The sequence below is a fragment of the Pelodiscus sinensis genome, chromosome 1, assembly GCF_052426305.1.
Source record: "Pelodiscus sinensis isolate ZL-2025 chromosome 1, ASM5242630v1, whole genome shotgun sequence".
Taxonomy (NCBI): domain Eukaryota; kingdom Metazoa; phylum Chordata; order Testudines; family Trionychidae; genus Pelodiscus; species Pelodiscus sinensis.
The window spans coordinates 31,660,466-31,678,403 of record NC_143052.1 but is presented as its reverse complement, the minus strand read 5'-3'; positions in this window follow the sequence as shown (position 1 = coordinate 31,678,403).

The following is a 17,938-nucleotide window of genomic DNA, read 5'->3' as shown; positions in this document are numbered from 1 at the left end:
TAGGCAACCTGCAGCCTGAGGGCTGCATATGACCCATTGGGAGTCTATGTGTGGCCCAAGCGACATTTTGTTTACTGTTGCCCATACACAGTGTTGCCAGATTCTGCTGGTTTCCATCCATGTAGGTTTTTTTCTTATCCAGATTCCACACATGAAGTGAGGGATGTGCTGATTGCACACAACATTGACTGTGAGAGCCACATACTCCCTCTTCATTCAATCAAAGTGCTGCTATGGTTCAGTCAGCACACTTCACAAATTCTGGGAACACAAGTGCAGTTAGCAAACCTACCCTATCTTGGGAGACCATCTTGTTTGAGACAGTCTTGCCATTTTGATGAAAGAGGGCCACTCAGGCAGCCCACTTACTAGCCTAGGTTGCCCAGCCCTGCTAAAGTGCCACAGGACTCCTTGTTTTTGCTGAAACTGACTCGTGTGACTACCTGTCTAAAACAAAAATTAAATTCCTTTTTAACTGCAACAATATGTGCTGAATGCCCTTATTGCTCAAGCATAAACACTACTCGCTATTCTTTCTTTCTACAAAGTTTCAATACGTTTACAAATCATTGCCACATAAATGTCAGAAACAAATTATACACATTGCAACCGTTTATAATCTTTTTTCATCGAGAGAAATACAGTGCAGAAACAATCATTCTATCAGCTCTGTGTCCCATATTACAGAGTGGGCCTCTTTTGCACCAGCTAGGACGTGTTGCTTCTAGCGATTCCATTACATTGAGTGAAATTGTTGAAGTATAACCAGCTTCAACAAGCAAGGTGTGACTATCAAACCTCACGGTTCCTGCAAATATTCCTTTTGGGTGACATGACATCATTCTCGTCAGCTCCCCAGCACGAGAGTGCCCCAGTTTGCAGTATTTCTTCAGATGCCAGAAAACTTGGAGTGAATGTGAAGCTGATCAGCCATAATCATATTGACTCTGATATTGTCATCATGATGCTTCAGCATCCCATGAAGGTGAACAGGCAGCCCTCTTCCCCCATCAGACTGTTGTATCAGAAGGGTTGCAGACCCTAAAAGCCAGCATTGCAGAGAACTGCATTGGTTTTAGGTTTTAGGTTTAATTCATATATGGAGGGCTTTCTTCACAACCAGTTATAACATGTGAAAGCAGGATCCAAAGGACTGTGTCCCTTACAGCTAGCTGGAAGTGGGGGGAGACTCTGGGTGTACCTATGTAATATAGTTTGCTCCTGCTTTGCTTAGATTTTTTGATATTTAGCAGATGGAGTAGTATTTTGCTCATTATATTCAACTTAATGTGTAACCCAACACCAGCTATGTCTGTATTAAATACAGGAATAGCTAAAATAAGGTTACCAATTTTGGAAATGTGGGAATACAGAAAAGCAGGTCTGCTACATTGTTGCAAATGAAAGGGTTCACAGTTAGCAAAAAGAATCTTGCTAATTCCGGGGCTCAACTTCCAGAGCCCTATAAGGGGTACGGGAAGGTTATTCTGGCTAGAAGGCTATATGGCTTTCCCTGCCTGGCCTGGTTTGACCTGTGCCCACCCAGACACAGTTGGAACTGTTTTTATTTTCCCTTACTTGGAAGTCGAAATCATTTGAGACTGATGGACAGAAGTTGCAGCCAAAAAGTGGATGACAGTGGGTGGTGACTGGGAGCCAGCAGTATGTGAGGAGAGATGTGATGAGTGGCAGAAAGCAGAGCACAGGCGGATGGCAAGTGACCAGCAGAGTGAATAAGATGCCTCTTTCCCTCCAACCACTCAGGATGGGAGGTGAACTCTGGGTCTGCTCTGACCAAGGGCAGCAACTAAGTGGGGAGCAGAAAAGGGTTGGGCATGTGAAAGGTACATTCAGATTGCTGGACTTAAGAAGCTGAGAGGAAAAGGGACATTGCCCATCCTACACAGAGTGGGACTGTTACTCATGGTTTTGGTTATGAACTCTGTTTGTGGTGTTTTCCCAAATTAATGCCAAGTTATTTCCCTCCCTTTTATTAAAAGTTTATTTTCTATGCTTAGTTTCTGTGCTTGCAAGTGGGGAAGCATGGTCTCTCAAAGGTGCCCAGGTTAATTCCCCAGGTTACTGGGTAGGGTCTTGAGCCAGTTCTGTATTGGATGGATGGAGAGGAACCCCTCGATATTGAACCTGGCCCTGGCTCCACCAGGCAGAAGGGTTACACGTTTTGAAATGAAAACTGTAGTGCCTGAAGTACAGTTCTGTGGTGAAAGGGGACCTGCAGTAAACTCTGGGTCTGTGGGATATGCATGTTCTTCTATATCACATGTATGTCATTCTAAAAGAAATGAAATAAAATATATTTCAATATATTGTATGCTTCTTATTTGGGCTGAAGAACACATCCTCTTACCACTAATACATGTATTGCTGATAATTTTTTTCAAAGCACACACTTATTAAAACTCTTTTGCAGTTCATTAAACTTCTTGACTTTCACCAATTAGCTTGTGAGGCAATAAATAACTAGACTATTATAATTTTTTGTGATTATCCTACCTTTTGAGTTTATAGACTGGCTTTGACTTTGCCAGCTAGATAACATCACAGCAACTTATTTAGCTAAGTGCTGGCAGCAATGACAATTGGCAACTCTAATTACACTTGACAGAATACAGACTACGAGACTTTTTTTTTTCTTTTTACCAGATGCTTCCACTGCTTTGGGCTCTCTTGTCTGTTAATTCCTGCCCCTGGTAGAACTTAAGACATGCACCTGTCAGTTGGGACATCACAAATATGCAGCAAGACATGTAAAGTGTAACAATGTGCAGCAGAAATGCCACAATAAACAGCCTCTGCCTGTCACAGAGGACTATCTTCAAAAGTGAAAAATTACATTAGGTAGATACTTGTCACTAAGGCAACATGACTGGTTCTGCAGCTGTGGTCGATGAGGGTCACATTAGAAAAAAGTATCAGGATGCATCACTGTCCAACTGTTTTAGTGTTGACGTGCTCCTTTAATCCGCACATAGTCACTTACGTGTCTTAACCACCCAGGTGGTTTTATGGACTCATGCTTGATTAAGTAGCTGAAGCAGACAGATGATCTGGTGACTGCTGTGATATAATCCTTCATGGTACACTGGTTTTACTTTTTCTGTATTTGATATATCACAACATAATCTGTCAATATGCAAGTCTACATTTTTATGTTTGTTTGATTTAAGGATTTTTTTTCAAGTTTGCATTAATTTATCTTCAATGTATAGAAGGAACTGACCTTTTTTATATGCAAGAAAGGTAAAGGTATTCTATTGGCTTCTTCACATTCGCTATTGTGGAAAGAAAGTTTTGCAGTGTTACTGGAAGTGTCTTCCTGGTGTAAAAGATAATATTTTGAGGATATGGAATAGCTAGATTTTATAGGCATTTCTACTGAAAAGAACTAGAAAGTTAAGACAAAATATTTCAAAATGCCAACCCACGTCTCCTCAATATCTCCTTCTTATGCCTAGAACCAGCTCTGCTCTGGAAAATTGGAATAGTCACTTTTTTAACTAATCAAAAACTAAGGACTCTTCCCTGAAGGCCTGTTATGCTTATAAGAAGCACACAGGATCTTTTTAGGGGATCCCATGTATTAAGAATACATTAGTAAAGCAGCTAACACACACACACACACACACACACACACACACACACACACACACTACCAACCTTGCTATAGTTACCAGTCTGTTGTTTTTATCAGCCTACTGACCAGGTTGACTGAACAAGGAGTGGGGCTTTTATCAGACCAGACCAATGCTCCAGGATGGCAAGACAGGACCCAAAAACTGAGGCAAAGCAGCCCCCTTTTATAGCAGTTTTTCCTCATTGAGATCAGCAAGTTTCACACTGTCATGCTGTAATCAGTGTTTAAGGAGTGCTTGTTTTCTTAAGTTGTTCTTCTCATATCACAGCTATCTTGTCCCAATTGATAGGCTCATGTCTTATCTTTTAGAGTCCTCAATCTGCATCTCAGAGGTATAGATCAATCTTTCTTATGTCTGTCCTCAGCTCCTTCTTACAACATCTGATCTGGTGATGGCCTTCACACTTATCTTCTAATACCCATTCCTCATTCTGTACTCACAAAATGAAAAATTACAGTTCCTTCTGTAAAAACAGATCTAGTATCCCCACAAACATTTCTTACACTCTTAAAGAAAGAAAACAATCTTTATGGTAAAAGGGTGGCAATAGTGTTAAATAGACCCTTTTGGTCTGTTCCTACTTTAACATTAATAACAATCACAAACAGCCTGCTTAATGCATCTGTATCAACTGCACTAGCTGTTCCTTTCTGCAAGTCTGAAAGGATGGCTGGTAAGGGACATTACATTAAGCTACATTTTAGCTTCATAGCTACATTCCTGAAAGAAAGTCACAGAGAGGTAGCCCTGATTTATGTAGTCAGGAGATCCTGACGGGAATTGAAATCTCACCCTGAGTCCTTAGAAAAAGACTCTACAAACTCCTTTTTGAGTGGTTCTGTCTGCACTGATCTCAGGAACACTCCAGGATATAAGACTGCCTCAAACTGATCACCTTAGAAGCACCTGGGTCCTTGCCAGAGACAAGACCCTGAAGCAAGAAAGGACTGATCTATAGCAGGGAAGGACTTCCAAGCCCTTACTCTTCTTACTTATATACCCTCATATCATCACAGTATTAGGGCTGCTCTTGCTTTTGGCTCCTCAGGTGGTGCACTCTGAGGATGATAGGAGAGTTCTCTTAGACAAAGGCATGGCAAATTATCTTTGCCTTTTAAATATACTCCCTTTGTAATGCAGTCCCCAGGGGCTGTCTGAATGCCCCTGCCCAGCACACAAGGAGTGGGTTATGGAAGGCATGAGGTGGGTTTTTCTTAAAACCAGGGTGATCGTTATACCAGAAAACACATTAAAGGTTAAGGGTTGGTCTAGTCAAACACATTACGCTGGAGTGTAAATCTACCATGCACTAGCCTGCTGAGCACTGCATGTCCACATGGACCCTGTACCACACACTAATTTTAATTCACTCCTCTCTGAAACAGGAACAGTAGTGTTCCACCTCACATTGCGGCCAACGGAACTGTGCACCTAGACAAGCTCTAACACACAGAGCAGTTCCTCAAAGCAGTATCAGCACAATGCAGTGTAGTAGGGAAGGAGAATCCCAGAGATTTGGTCAGAGATCCTTGTGTCTTTGTCCCAGCCATGACCCTGGACCAGTTTAAAACAGGTTGGGTGCTGCTCTAGCTTGTGTCAGCTGTCCATGGTCCCCAGCCACGGTTCTCCTTTTCTCTTCCCAAGCAATCACCCAGCATCTCAGGGGTGGAAAGTGAGTTGAACACAACAGAAAAGCAGCCTCTATATTTCCTAGAGCTTGAACCAGGCTGGTTTGTGAGGGTCTCTCTTATTAACCTTGCAGCATGTGTTCTCTCCAGCACAATCTCTCTGGCTAGTGCTTAGAAGCAGTGGCAAACTATGCTTGCACGCCATCGCTGCTAGAAACATTCCCTGTGGTTCACTATGCAGTGCACACCCTCTATTGAAAATATTAGTGAAGAAAGAGGTTCTTTAAGATAGTTGGACTTCAGCAGCCATCCGCTGGCACTACATGCTGGCGGTAGAAAGAAGATAGTACATTAACATTAACCCAGCATCAGAACCTTTATTGGGGATCTTATTTCTTTTGACTTTCTTCCCACATATCCTTCCTCGTCAGCCTTCCCTGCCACTACTTTGAAAAAAATAACTCACATAATTCCAAGAATCTCCCTAATTGTTGACAGATCTACATTTTCCATTGCTAATTTTTTCAAGGAGCTAGCACCACTTTACAGCTTAGACATGTATTTCCAATATGCTAATGGAATATTTATTAAATGGAGTCCAAGTACTGATAGCTTTTCTATTTTTGGCTTGCAGAAGGTTCATTGGCATATTGAAGCCAGATGCTTTGTTTTGTATTTCTGTTTTTCAATATCATTAACTGTGGTTACAGTTTTGTAACAAAGTAACTATGCTGCCTTGGAGTTACTTGACTGTCCTCTTTTTTTAAACTTGGTACAGCCGGCTTTTGCTGTATTTAGATGGAAGCAGTCCATGATGAGATAGCTGGTATTGCTTTGCAAAGACTGTTTTAAGGTTGTAAGATGAAACACTTTTACATTTTACCTTTTTTTGTTTTCAGATAGAGACCATCTAACTCTCCGCCATCTCTTGTTGCTGTGCTCATGGACATCACTTGCCTATCCTGCTGCTTCCAAGGACTAAGATTTGCTTCCCAGCATGATTTGTCAGATCTAACACTGCACTACTAATAACAAACAAGATGAATCATCTGTTGATAGACACAGTAAAAGAGACATTAAATAATCCTTTTCACTTCCATAGCATTTCTCACCTGAGGATCTTAAAGACTTTTGCAATGCAATAACTGTTCTCAGTTAATGCTAATTACTTGGATCTAACATCAGAAAAGTGAACTGAGCCTCACAAGAGCTCTCAGTTCTGGGCAAATGTTATTATCCCCATTTTACAGATGAAAGCACTCAGGCCCAAAGAGATTTATCAACTAGTTTATAAATCAAACAAAGAAAAGTCTGTGGTTGAGTCAGGAATAGAACCTAGAAGTCAGTTATAGTTCCTGACTCCTGGTTTTGTATCTCACCCATGAAACTATCTTTTCCCACTACTTTCAAACCAGGCTCCTGCTAATGACTACTACTGCCTTAATGCTTAGCGCGCCTTCCTTCCTGAAGGGCCCCCTGTGTAGCCTTTACTTCTGCAAGTCTTCCTATTGATCTCACTGGAAAGAGCCTGGCTATATTAAGCCCACCACATCAGGTTTAATATAAGCAGGACTTGAGGACAATGACAGCTACAACATTTGCTTTCTGTAATACGTACTTAAAATGTGCGGCTTTGGCAAGCATGGGAGCCAGTGAATTCATCTACCAGAAAAGATGCAGAAGTAGAACATAAAAAGGGAGTAAACACAATCAATTCATTAGACATTTCAAATGAACATTGATGGGTTGGTAGTTTTGCTTTTTTTCTTCTTCCTCCTCTTTTTTCAGAATTTCAGTGATTATTTTATGGTTGCAGGATTCATAAGGAGAAATTAAATATAAGCCTCAGTTGTAGTTCTGAATGTGGCTGCTGGCTTGTCATATACTGCTAGCTCCTCCTCCTTGTTTCCACCTGCTCACAATGCATTAAACACTTTCCTTGTACTCATTGTCCGTGTTAGCTGACAGGGATATTATTCAATTGCCAATGGGAGATTATATGGTGCACATAACGGAAAAGGAGGTAGTCTACACTATCAAAAACAATTGGGGATCATAGAAACTGGAGTTTAAAAACACATACTGGGTTATTCTTCTATTCTATGACATTATATTTGAAAGTATGATGTCCAGCCTATTTTTAAATCATCCAAGAAATGGGGCTTCTTCCACTTGGGAAGCTATTTCACAATATGCTAGACCTCACTGTTAGCTATTTTGTCAATTTAAATCTCCCTTTGCTCAATTTCATCATATTATTCCTAACTATACCTCTTAGAATCACTCTAAACAATCCCTTTGCCTCCTTGCTATTTCGATCTTTCACATACTTGTAGACAGTTATAGTTCCTTAGACCCTATTTGGGGCAATTTAAAATATTTAGCTCTTTTAATCTTGCGCCATAAATCAATCTCTCCAGCCCCTCAGTTATTTCTCACTGTTCTCTGAATTCCCTGTAATTTGTCTTCGTTGTTCTAAAAGGTAGATGTCCAGAACTATATGTAGTCTGTAATTTGTACAACAAAGATTTCACATTCACAATGCTCACAGGTGGCAAAAAATTTCCATTATATTCAGGGCCATTTCCCCCAGTAATTATATCTTGTTTCCTCTTCTATAATATGTGAGTGCAGAGAGAGAAGTAAGCAGCTTTCCAGTTTAATTAGTTCAGTTTCTGACACTAATGTACAGCACAGTAAGATTTGCAAGGTTAAAAGATTTTCCTGGTGTCCACAGCTTATCATTGGCAATTTTTTTCTTTTGCTTAAAACAGAAGAAATCTTCACTGGGATCTTTAAAAACAATAAAGAGCTAAGTGCAGTTCATTTTACAGTACCAGACAGAAATGTAAAATTGTCATCCCATCTCCTAAAATAATCCTCATACACAAATTCATATTGCCAACTCAAGATTCCTCATGACAACATGTCAATCAGATGTCACAAACAGAATGCTATCGGCTAATAGCCATGACATTAGGTGTCACTGCACAGTAGAACGCATTTCCTTGGAACAGGATATATGAGGGGCTTATGGATGTCGTTGGTTATAGCATCTTGGTAGCAATGACTGTCTAGTGCAGAATCTGTAAATGTTGCTGTTTCTCTGAAAATACACTCCTCTGAATGGATACCTGTCATTAACATGGATTTGAGATGGGCCTGAGCGATAGCACTGAACGTAAACACCCTTGAAATATGGAGGTTGCATTCAAAATCTGCATGTAGATCTAGATCCAAATTTTTCAAATGGATTCTTTCCCTAGGACTGGACACTCCTGAACCCTGGAATGTTACAAATGAGGATCAGGATCTGGTTTGCAAACTGAGCCCATCTTTCATTATTATTATTAATAATAGTTATTACTAAATAAATATAATAATATAAATAAATACAAATATATAGCCAAATATATATGCTGGATCCAATGCCCCATTGTGCTGTACAAACACATATTACTGTCACACGTATCTTGCAGGATCATTGTTACCGAAGTGATTCTCATATTCAATTTCTAACTGGAACTAGCATAGCTATTTTTCTCTTTTAGAATATCAGTGTCTTTTAACTGTTTTATGCACAGCAGGCATCATATCCATCTGTTCCCCCCAGTCTGTACTTTGAGTTAAAAAAAAGAACAAGCATGTGAGGGGGAAAAAATGTGAAAACCCCAGATGAGACCTTTTATGAATAGCATGGTAGAATCAAACTTTTGAAAATCTATCTTTTCATTACCTCTCCCTACTGTACTTTAACTTGAGACTGTTTGAACTGCTGACCTTTTCAATGCAATTTCAGTCTTTTCAATATTCATTTTCTGCTGTCTGGATTCTGTCTGGTTGAGGTGCTGCTAATGATTGACGGCCAGAATCTAAAATCCTCTCTGAAAATTCCAGCCCATTCAGAGTTACTGATCTGTCTTAATTTAGTGCACCTTTCCCCTTTCACAAAAGCCCTTTTTCTTTCAAATAAGGGAGGTCACAGAGCCAGCCAGACCCAAAAGCGAAGGTTTCTTCAGCCGCATCTTGAATTAACCGTGTATTACACAATAGAAGCTGACTCCAGCCCACATTGTGATTTATCACCAGTCTAGTGAAGGGTAGAAGGCAAAAGCTGCTCCTATAAGAAGATGAATAAAGACTGTGATTTCAGGAGACAATCTGATTAAAGTACAGACAAGCCTTTCGTCTTCATTTTGCTGCCTTCTCTTAGAACATGGTGCTCTGGGCTGCCAAGGAAGACATCTAGACATCAGAGTACCTGAAGACAGGAGGTGGAAATTGCTTTTAAAATAAAAGTTGTTTTTTAAATGGGAGCTTTTTCCTCCCTATTTTTTGGCAGGAATGACATTCTGGGGGGCAATCTAGACCAATGAGGGCCTGTATTATGCCTGCTCTGCAACACGGAGTGCTTCCCAATTCTCTGTTACTGTCGTTCCCAACAAGGTTCACCCTCCGTATCTGTGATCCAGGACTGACTATAGATGGAGCAGTCCTGTGTCACCTTAAAGCAGGGGTTTTCAAACTTGGTTTATAGACCTGCCAGGGAAAGCCCCTAGGCTGTGCCCAGACTCAAGGTTTTTTTCGAAAAAAATTCACCTGCGTCTAGACTACAGCCGCGTTCTTTCAAAATTAAATCGAAAGAACGCTGCTTTTCTTTCAATGGCGGAAAACCTCATTTCATGAGGAAGAACGCCTTTTTTCAAAAGTGCTCTTTCAAAAAAAGGCATTCTTGAATGCAAACAAGGCTTTTTTGAAAGAGAGCATCCAGACTGCCTGGGTGCTTTCTTTCGAAAAAGTGGCTTGCTTTTTCGAAAGTACTGCTTGCAGTCTCTACGCTCTTTTTCGAAAGAGGCTTTTTCGAAAGTATATTTTGAAAGAGGCTTGCAGTCTAGACGTAGCCCTAGCAGGCCTGTGATGTTTTGTCTACTCTAAGGCTTCTCAGCCAGGGAGCCACACAGCTCCCATTGTCTGTGGTTTGCTGTTTCCCACCAACGGGAGCTGCAGGAAGCAGAGTCCTGGTTCTTGTCATTCTGGCAATGTGGGTCTCACTGCTGAAATCACAACTCCTCTGATTGATGATCTGGATTATCTGAATTGCTTTTCTGATGGCAGGGTCTCCAGGGAAATATTGGGTAATCCATTTTACAGTGGTAACTGCAGGCACTCTGTAAATAAGGTCACAATTCTCAAATTACCAAATTCCAGTAAACTTTATATAAAACAATAGAAATTTTAAACAAACATTGGAAAGAGGAAGTTATACTGAAAAAATGTGAATATTTATAGATTTGTAATATATGCATGTACAATCATCCATAGAGGATGCCATATACCTCAAAGTTGTTAAGTCAACTTGCTAACATGCCTGTGGAAGTCCAGCCCGGAGGTACAATGAGTCACAGAGCAGTCTGGGTCTAAGAAATAGCTGTTCAGCTCCAGGAGATGGTCTGAAACCTCCTCACACGGGGGTAACAAGCTTAGATATAATCTTTCTACTTTTCCTCCTGGCTAACACATGTGAGAGTGATCAGACTGCAGGCTAAGCAAGCTGACAGTCAGCTGAACTATCTATCGGGCAGTCACTCCCTTCAAAGCGGTGTGGTAGGCTCTATGGATACTTACCTTGGCAGAGCTTGAGAAAATTGTAAAACCTGTCACTGAGGGGAGCTGTAGTCCCCACACCCAAACTCTGGCTCTCTCCATCTCTCTTTCCTTTCAGCTATTACTTCAGAGGGAAGAATTATCTTCTGTCTCCCAGGCATCTGGTTTCTGGGGTACTGGACCAGTCAGAGACTCACTCTTTGGGGACATCTAGGCCTGCTGCTTTAATTCCATCCCTCTAGCCTCCTCTCTGCTTAAGAGATAGTTGCCTGGCAACAGGGCACCAACAATCTTTAGTCCTGACTGGACCAAAGAAAATGTTACACCGTCCCCCTGCCTTTATAGCAATGGAGCTAAAGGGTTCCATAGCAAATCTGACCAAAGTGAACATTCACCAGTAGCAAATTTCAACATCTATTCTATTTTATACAGGTGTGTTCCTGTACTGTGCTCATCACTGTAGTATCTGCTTGTCTTCCAGCAGTGCATTAAGTAATGGGACTAACATCTGTTTGTTCTCTCTTCCTCTCTACAAGGGGAGCAGTGAGTGCAGTGGGAGTATTTTCTTGGGGATTTTTTTATTTTGCACTTGACAAGGTCATAGAACTACATCTTGCATTAAGAGTCAAAAGTGATAAGATTCGTGGTAGGCTTAGTTCCCGTGGGAGTTTATTCTACAGTGTTGGATTATCATTCCCCTTGAGAAGCTCTCTCAGATAAGCTTTACTCTTCTTGCAGAAAGCGTTGATGTGGCAGAGGAATGTAGTTGCCAGTCATGGTCTTTTACATACTGCGATGGTTTAGGACTTTTAGGACACCAATTGAAGGGCTGAGATACCACTGAGTCAGCCTATTCTGACAGCCTGGTCCCCTCTGAAACCCTGTCTTGCTGAGCCAGGCATTAAGGGCTCTTGTAGCAAAGCTACGAGAGGGCCACCCCCAGCTACAGAAGTATAAATACTGAGAACAGCTCTAGGAAGACTCAGCTTAAGGGACTTAATACAGCACTCAGATGTTCACACATGTATACACACACACACACACACACACACACACACACACACACACACCCCTTTGGTGTAAAAAAACCAAAGTTATATGATATTCATCTCCTTCAATGTGGAAGAAGGTATGCACAGTCTCTCACCAACCCCAACTAAGAAACTACATGAAGTGGGCTATAGTATAACCCAGAACTAAGTCATCCACGGGTCAGTAGCATTATAGAATGCCCACAGGAAGCACAAGCCTATGCACAGTCCATGGTATTAGCTGATGGACTGTCAACCCTGTCGGACTTTTCCATTGCAGTTTCTGAAGTTTTGGCAGTGACCCAAAGCAGCAAATATGAAACACAGATACACAGGTTAATATTCCTAACTTCAAATGGCACTGTACATGGACCATCTTGCATAAAGTATATCTCCGTTATGTCATATTCATGCCATAAAGCATATTGAATGCCACATCACACGTACCCTGAACTCTCCCCATCTCATTTTCAATTGCCTTCATGTACATTTTTGAAAAAAAAAATCAGTCTGTTGTTATCAACCTTATCTGTCACTAATTTCCTATGGTACAGTTTAGCTCCTAAACAATTAGGCTACGTCTACACTGGCCCCTTTTTCGGAAGGGGCATGCTAATTTTGAAAGTGGGAATAGGAATAAGAGATCCTATTCAAAGTAGGAATAAGAGATCCTCTGGAATAGGGCTTTATTCCGGAGGATCGGGCCAGTCTAGATGCTTTTTTCCGGCTTTTCCTAAAGCCGGAAAAAAAGCGGCGGCCATGTTTATATAAATCCCGCGGGGGATATTTAAATCCCCCGCGGATTTCCCTATTCCCACTTTCAAAATTAGCATGCCCCTTCCGAAAAAGGGGCCAGTGTAGACGTAGCCTTATAGTATTTTTAGTGCTTACTACGGGTATCCTATTCCAAGTTGCAGGATTCAGAACTTTGATGAGATCAAGCAACAGACACATTCTAGGAAACAAACTTAATTTGTTTTCCCATGACACAGCAGAGAGACTATTCTAGTAACAACCTGTTGAGGGATGGTCTCCCCTCGTGCAGATTCCCACAGTCAAAATTTCCCATGGGTCCACTTATCAGGGTCTGTACAGCCCAATGGCTGGCGTCTGAGTCCCAGATCCACCTCTAGGGGATCAGTGCAGCTCAGCAGCCTAAATTCCTATAGCTTTCCCCCACCCCCATAGGGGTCATTGCGGTCCCAAGGCCCAGTCTGAGTAGCACTCCCCTCTGTTGGGGTAAATAAGGCCCTGAGTTCTAATCCTTGTAGTGCTCCTTTATTGGGGTAAATACAGCCTAGTCCTTATAGTGCCCCTCTATCGGGGTTAATACAGCCCTGCAGCCTTGTTTTTGAAGCACTCTGCTTTATTGGGAGTAAATACAGCCCTGAGTCCCAGTCCTTGTCGTGCCCCCTTCTATTGGAGTAAATACGGCCCTGCTGCCTAGTCCACAGGTTTCAGGAACTACCTCTGTTTAGGAGCACTGAGGGGTAGGGGGACCACTCCACCGGGTCCCAGCCCAGGTCCCTATTGGCAGTGGCTCGGTCCACTGCTCGCTCAGCAGGGGTTCCTCTCCGCAACACGCTGGGCACTCGGGGTCTCAATTCCCCTCCCTGGGCCACTTCCTATCACCCCATGTGTCTGTCCACTGCCGTACCTCCAGCCTGCCTCTGGGGCCGTGGCTGTCTCTGCAGTGGTTGCTGCTGGGGCTGTAGCGGCTGCTGCATTGGCTCAGGCTGTGTTGGCTCTGCAGGGTCTTTTATACTCAAGCTCACCTGTGAGCATGCCCGGCAAGGCCATGGGGGAGGGGCACTTCCAGCCAGGTGGGCCCAGCCCACATCCTGCTTTATAGTGTGGGGCCGAGGCACCCCATCACACAACCATACTTAACACATATGTGAAGAGGAATATTAATAATACTAATTTGATAGTTATGCAAGGAAATGGTTTGATGTTACTTTCATTGTACTTAATGGGAGTTTAACAATATCAGTGGCTGGAGGACCTAGCCCTAAATCCAATAGACAACACACAGCACAATACATATCTAAGCAAAAGGTAACATCTATCGACAAATGCCATTTATTTAAACTATATTTACATACTTATTTCTGCAATAGATTCAAGAGAAATGAGTAGACAGATTACAATTAGCCTGCTACTATACTTATCCTCAAAGCAACTACTGAATGCTTTAAATATCTATCACAAATGTAAATGATTGGTCTTTTTGGAAATACATTTGCCTATAAAGGGAAAATGAGCCTTAGAAACCATTTACTGAGGAACACAAGCTTCTCAGTACAGTAATTAGGGGTACAAAAGTAATTGACAGCTAATGTGGTCATCTGTAATAAGGAGAGAGAAACTGAACTGAAACACCAAGACACGGAAGTAAGTAACTCTTGGAAACCAAGCAGCCTCAAATAAAGCCTAGATATTGAAGGCTATGCTTTGTTAATATCATGCCATCTCCTGAATGTTACCCCTCTGTTCCAGGAAGGTATCTGTCATAAATCTACAGAACAAACGATTCATAATGTCACCCCTCAGACCAGTTACATATTGATTGCCTACAGAGTTGAACAAGGCTGACCCTCTGTGCTACCCATTAAAGTCAGTAGAGTTGTAAAGCTAAGAGCTAATAAAAACCTTACAACTCTTTGGGCAAACTCCTGCTTCATATGGCTTGGCCCAGCAAAGCTCCTATGACCAAACTAGACTTCAAGAACATAGGCATCCTGCTAACAACAGTGGAATTACTCATATGCTTAAGCTTTGCTGAGCCAAGGCCTATGAAGCCACTGGGAGTTTGGCCATATTCCAAAGGCAACAGGACCACCCCTTTAAAATTCAGGAGCTTATTTAAAGATTAAATTTTGTTGTATATGTTAACAGTATATTGCATAAGAGTAACTCTGCTTAGGTTCCTACAAATATAATCTCCCTAACCACTCCTGGGCTTATTTCTATCATACTGTCCCCCTATTCAGGGCCATCCATACCCATATGCAGAACATGCAGCTGTGCAGAGCACCCAAAAATTTGCAGCACCACTGGGTCTTAATGCCCACCTACCCACCTCTTTCTATTCCTGTTATGTGGCCTGCTTCCTCCACAGAGGATCTAATTAACTTAAAAGTGAAAAAGCCTGTCAGACTTAGGAGCAGAACATTGAACCTGTGAAAGAGCCATTTACGTGGTAATGAAGCCATTTGACAGGCATTTGTCAACCTCAGGAATAGACTGTCAGTTTCCGAATGTGATGTGTTAGTCTCCACAACTTTAATTTAAAAATTGCTTTAAAACTGTTTCATTCATCTGTTGCTGAATATAAAATCACATCTCTAAAAATCAGCATTCCCCCACCACTGAGGGCTGCCAGGGCACAGGGACACCAGTTTAATACTACTGCATAGGGCCTCATACATCCTAAGGATGTCTCTGCCTTTATTACAGTGCTATTGTGCCCAGGTTTTCTGTTGCTCCTAAATGTTAATCCTTTTTGTTCCCCCAATATATCTCAAAGGACTTCTGCCACATGTTGCCCTGGAGGACAATTAATGTGCCTTCAAAACAGTGATTCCTACACTGGCTTTTATTATTGGCATAAATGATGTTGTCTCTAAGGTCCATGCTTATTACCTAGGATATGTCTTTACATGTATATGGACACAAACACTTATAAAAAAGTTTTAAACACAACTTAAATATTTCCAGTGGAAACATTGTAAATGTCATTAATTGATGCTGTAGCTAGATTACACATGCTTGTTGAACAAGCTCTGCTATTTACAAAAAGTGAACAGTTCCAGTTCACAACTTGAGGAGGAGTTTAAGTTTCTGTTTCTTTGAACTAAGGCTGCTCTGCTTCAAAACTATGCTGAAGTGTCAGCAGCAGGCAAATACCAAAATGACTGCCCTATACATCACTGGTTCACTGTGTAGTCACACCCTAAACACCACTGTAATAGTTTGTACAAAACATACCTTGTTTGTACTTGGTGTGTATGTGTTAGGGATTTTGAATATGTGCTGGAATTATGACTAAAGTGTATTTAAACCAAGCATGCTGGGAGAAGTTGTTAAAGCAGGTCTAGCCTAAACAAAGGAACGTGAATTTACCTCAATTTACAGAAACTAGCAACAGGGGATATTGCTGGAAACAGAACAATTTCAGCAAACACCAGCAGGGGGAGAAAGACTCTAGAGCGTCTTTCACCACCAGACTCAATGTTATCTTTCCCCTAGCTTGAATAAACTTTAGTTTGAGGAGTGACCTTCAGAAGAATCCACTGAAATGGGCTATAAAAGAAAAAGGAGACAAACCCCAAGTTACCCTTTTCACTTAAGAAAACACAGAAAAACATTTAGGGCTTCTGGAGAAGTTCTTGATGAGGGGGAGGGGTCAGCCACCCCTTGCTGGAAGAGGGTGGATGAAAAAAAGCCTATATCTTGCTAGAGTAAGTAGCAGACTTTCGGGGTCATATTTTCATGTTTAGTTGCTTCTAAGCATTTTTAACTTTATCTCTGATACTTGCACATTAAAAAACCCCTATCTTCTTTTGTTATTAAGTGTGTTTGATCATCCATCTAACCAAGAGTTCTTGTTGGAGTGAAAGTGAATGTTAATGGTAGCTTCTGTGGCAAGCTGTTGGGTTCTGTCACTTTAAAGGAGCAAATGGCCTGTATTATTTCTCTGAAGCTATGTCTAGACTATTGGAGGTATCCCGGAAAAACTCGGCCGCATCTAGGGAACACGTCTGCTCATCCGACATTTTTTGCAGAAGAGCAGACGTGCTCTTTCGGAAGCCCCATCTTCCTCATTCCTTGTTCCACGAGGAAGAAGGGCTCTTCTGAAAGAGGAGGTTTTTCCAAATTTGGCCCAGTGTAGATGGGCCAAATTTCAGAAAAGCCTCTTCCAACAAAACTATCAGAAAAAGCACAATTTGCGTACCTTTTCCCAATAAAAAGCATCAGTCTAGACATAGTCTGTGTGCCACAGGAGACGTGCTGGAATTTGCAGAGCACACAGGGTTGGAACAGTTCAGGACTAGAGATGAGGGTGCAAACATTAACCAAGTTTGGTCAAACAAGAGTGTGTCTGGCTTGCTGATGGATTCAAAGGGGTTGGATCAGAGCTGTACAGTATACAGAACACATTACATTAAAAACTGAAAAATCTTGACCAAAATGAAAATTGGTCTGAATGGACCCTATGTCAGGAGACTCTGTAATAAGGAAGTTTGGGGGTTCCTTCACCTTCATTAATATTTTATTCCTATATTTACGTAATTAAATTTGCTATGGTTTCTGGTGAATTCTTTTATTTTGTTATCCTTTGTTAGGGAACCCAGAGACTTTTGGGAATAAGGTCCCCATGTATGTATATACAATATTATTAATAAATATTTTAATGACACAAAGCAGTTAGGAAGTAGGGATTGGTCATTTCACAATTATTTTTTCTAAATAGGATCTACTACACTACTTCAGCTTTTGACACCTTAAAAACAGTTTCTAAGAGGGACATCTATTTAGGTTGGGAAACCTAAAAGGTAAATAAGAACATAAGAACATAAGAACTAATACACAACGTTGGAGCATGTTGTGAATGAAAATGGGTTTCTCCCTGAAAGATGAATTTATTGCAATCTTCTTTTAATAAAAAAAGAACAAAGCATGAACAAAATTGATCAGACTCCTGAACAGCTTGATGAAACTGAATATACACAGGTTTAAAGTCAATTCCTTTCAGACAATTACAGGGATAATATTACCTGGGTACAAAAAACTGATATGTTGGCAAAAGACAATAATCTCTGTAGATTGTGTTTTCCCACACACATTGGACGAGATCCTCAAGTAATCCTTAAAATGTACTAAATTGATATGTTTGGGATGGATACATCAATTTTTCTACACTGGCTTTTATTTATTATCTATTAGATTAGAAATTTGTTAGGCTTTAAAGTGCCATTGTACTCCTTGTTGTTTTGCTGAAACAGATTAATCCGGC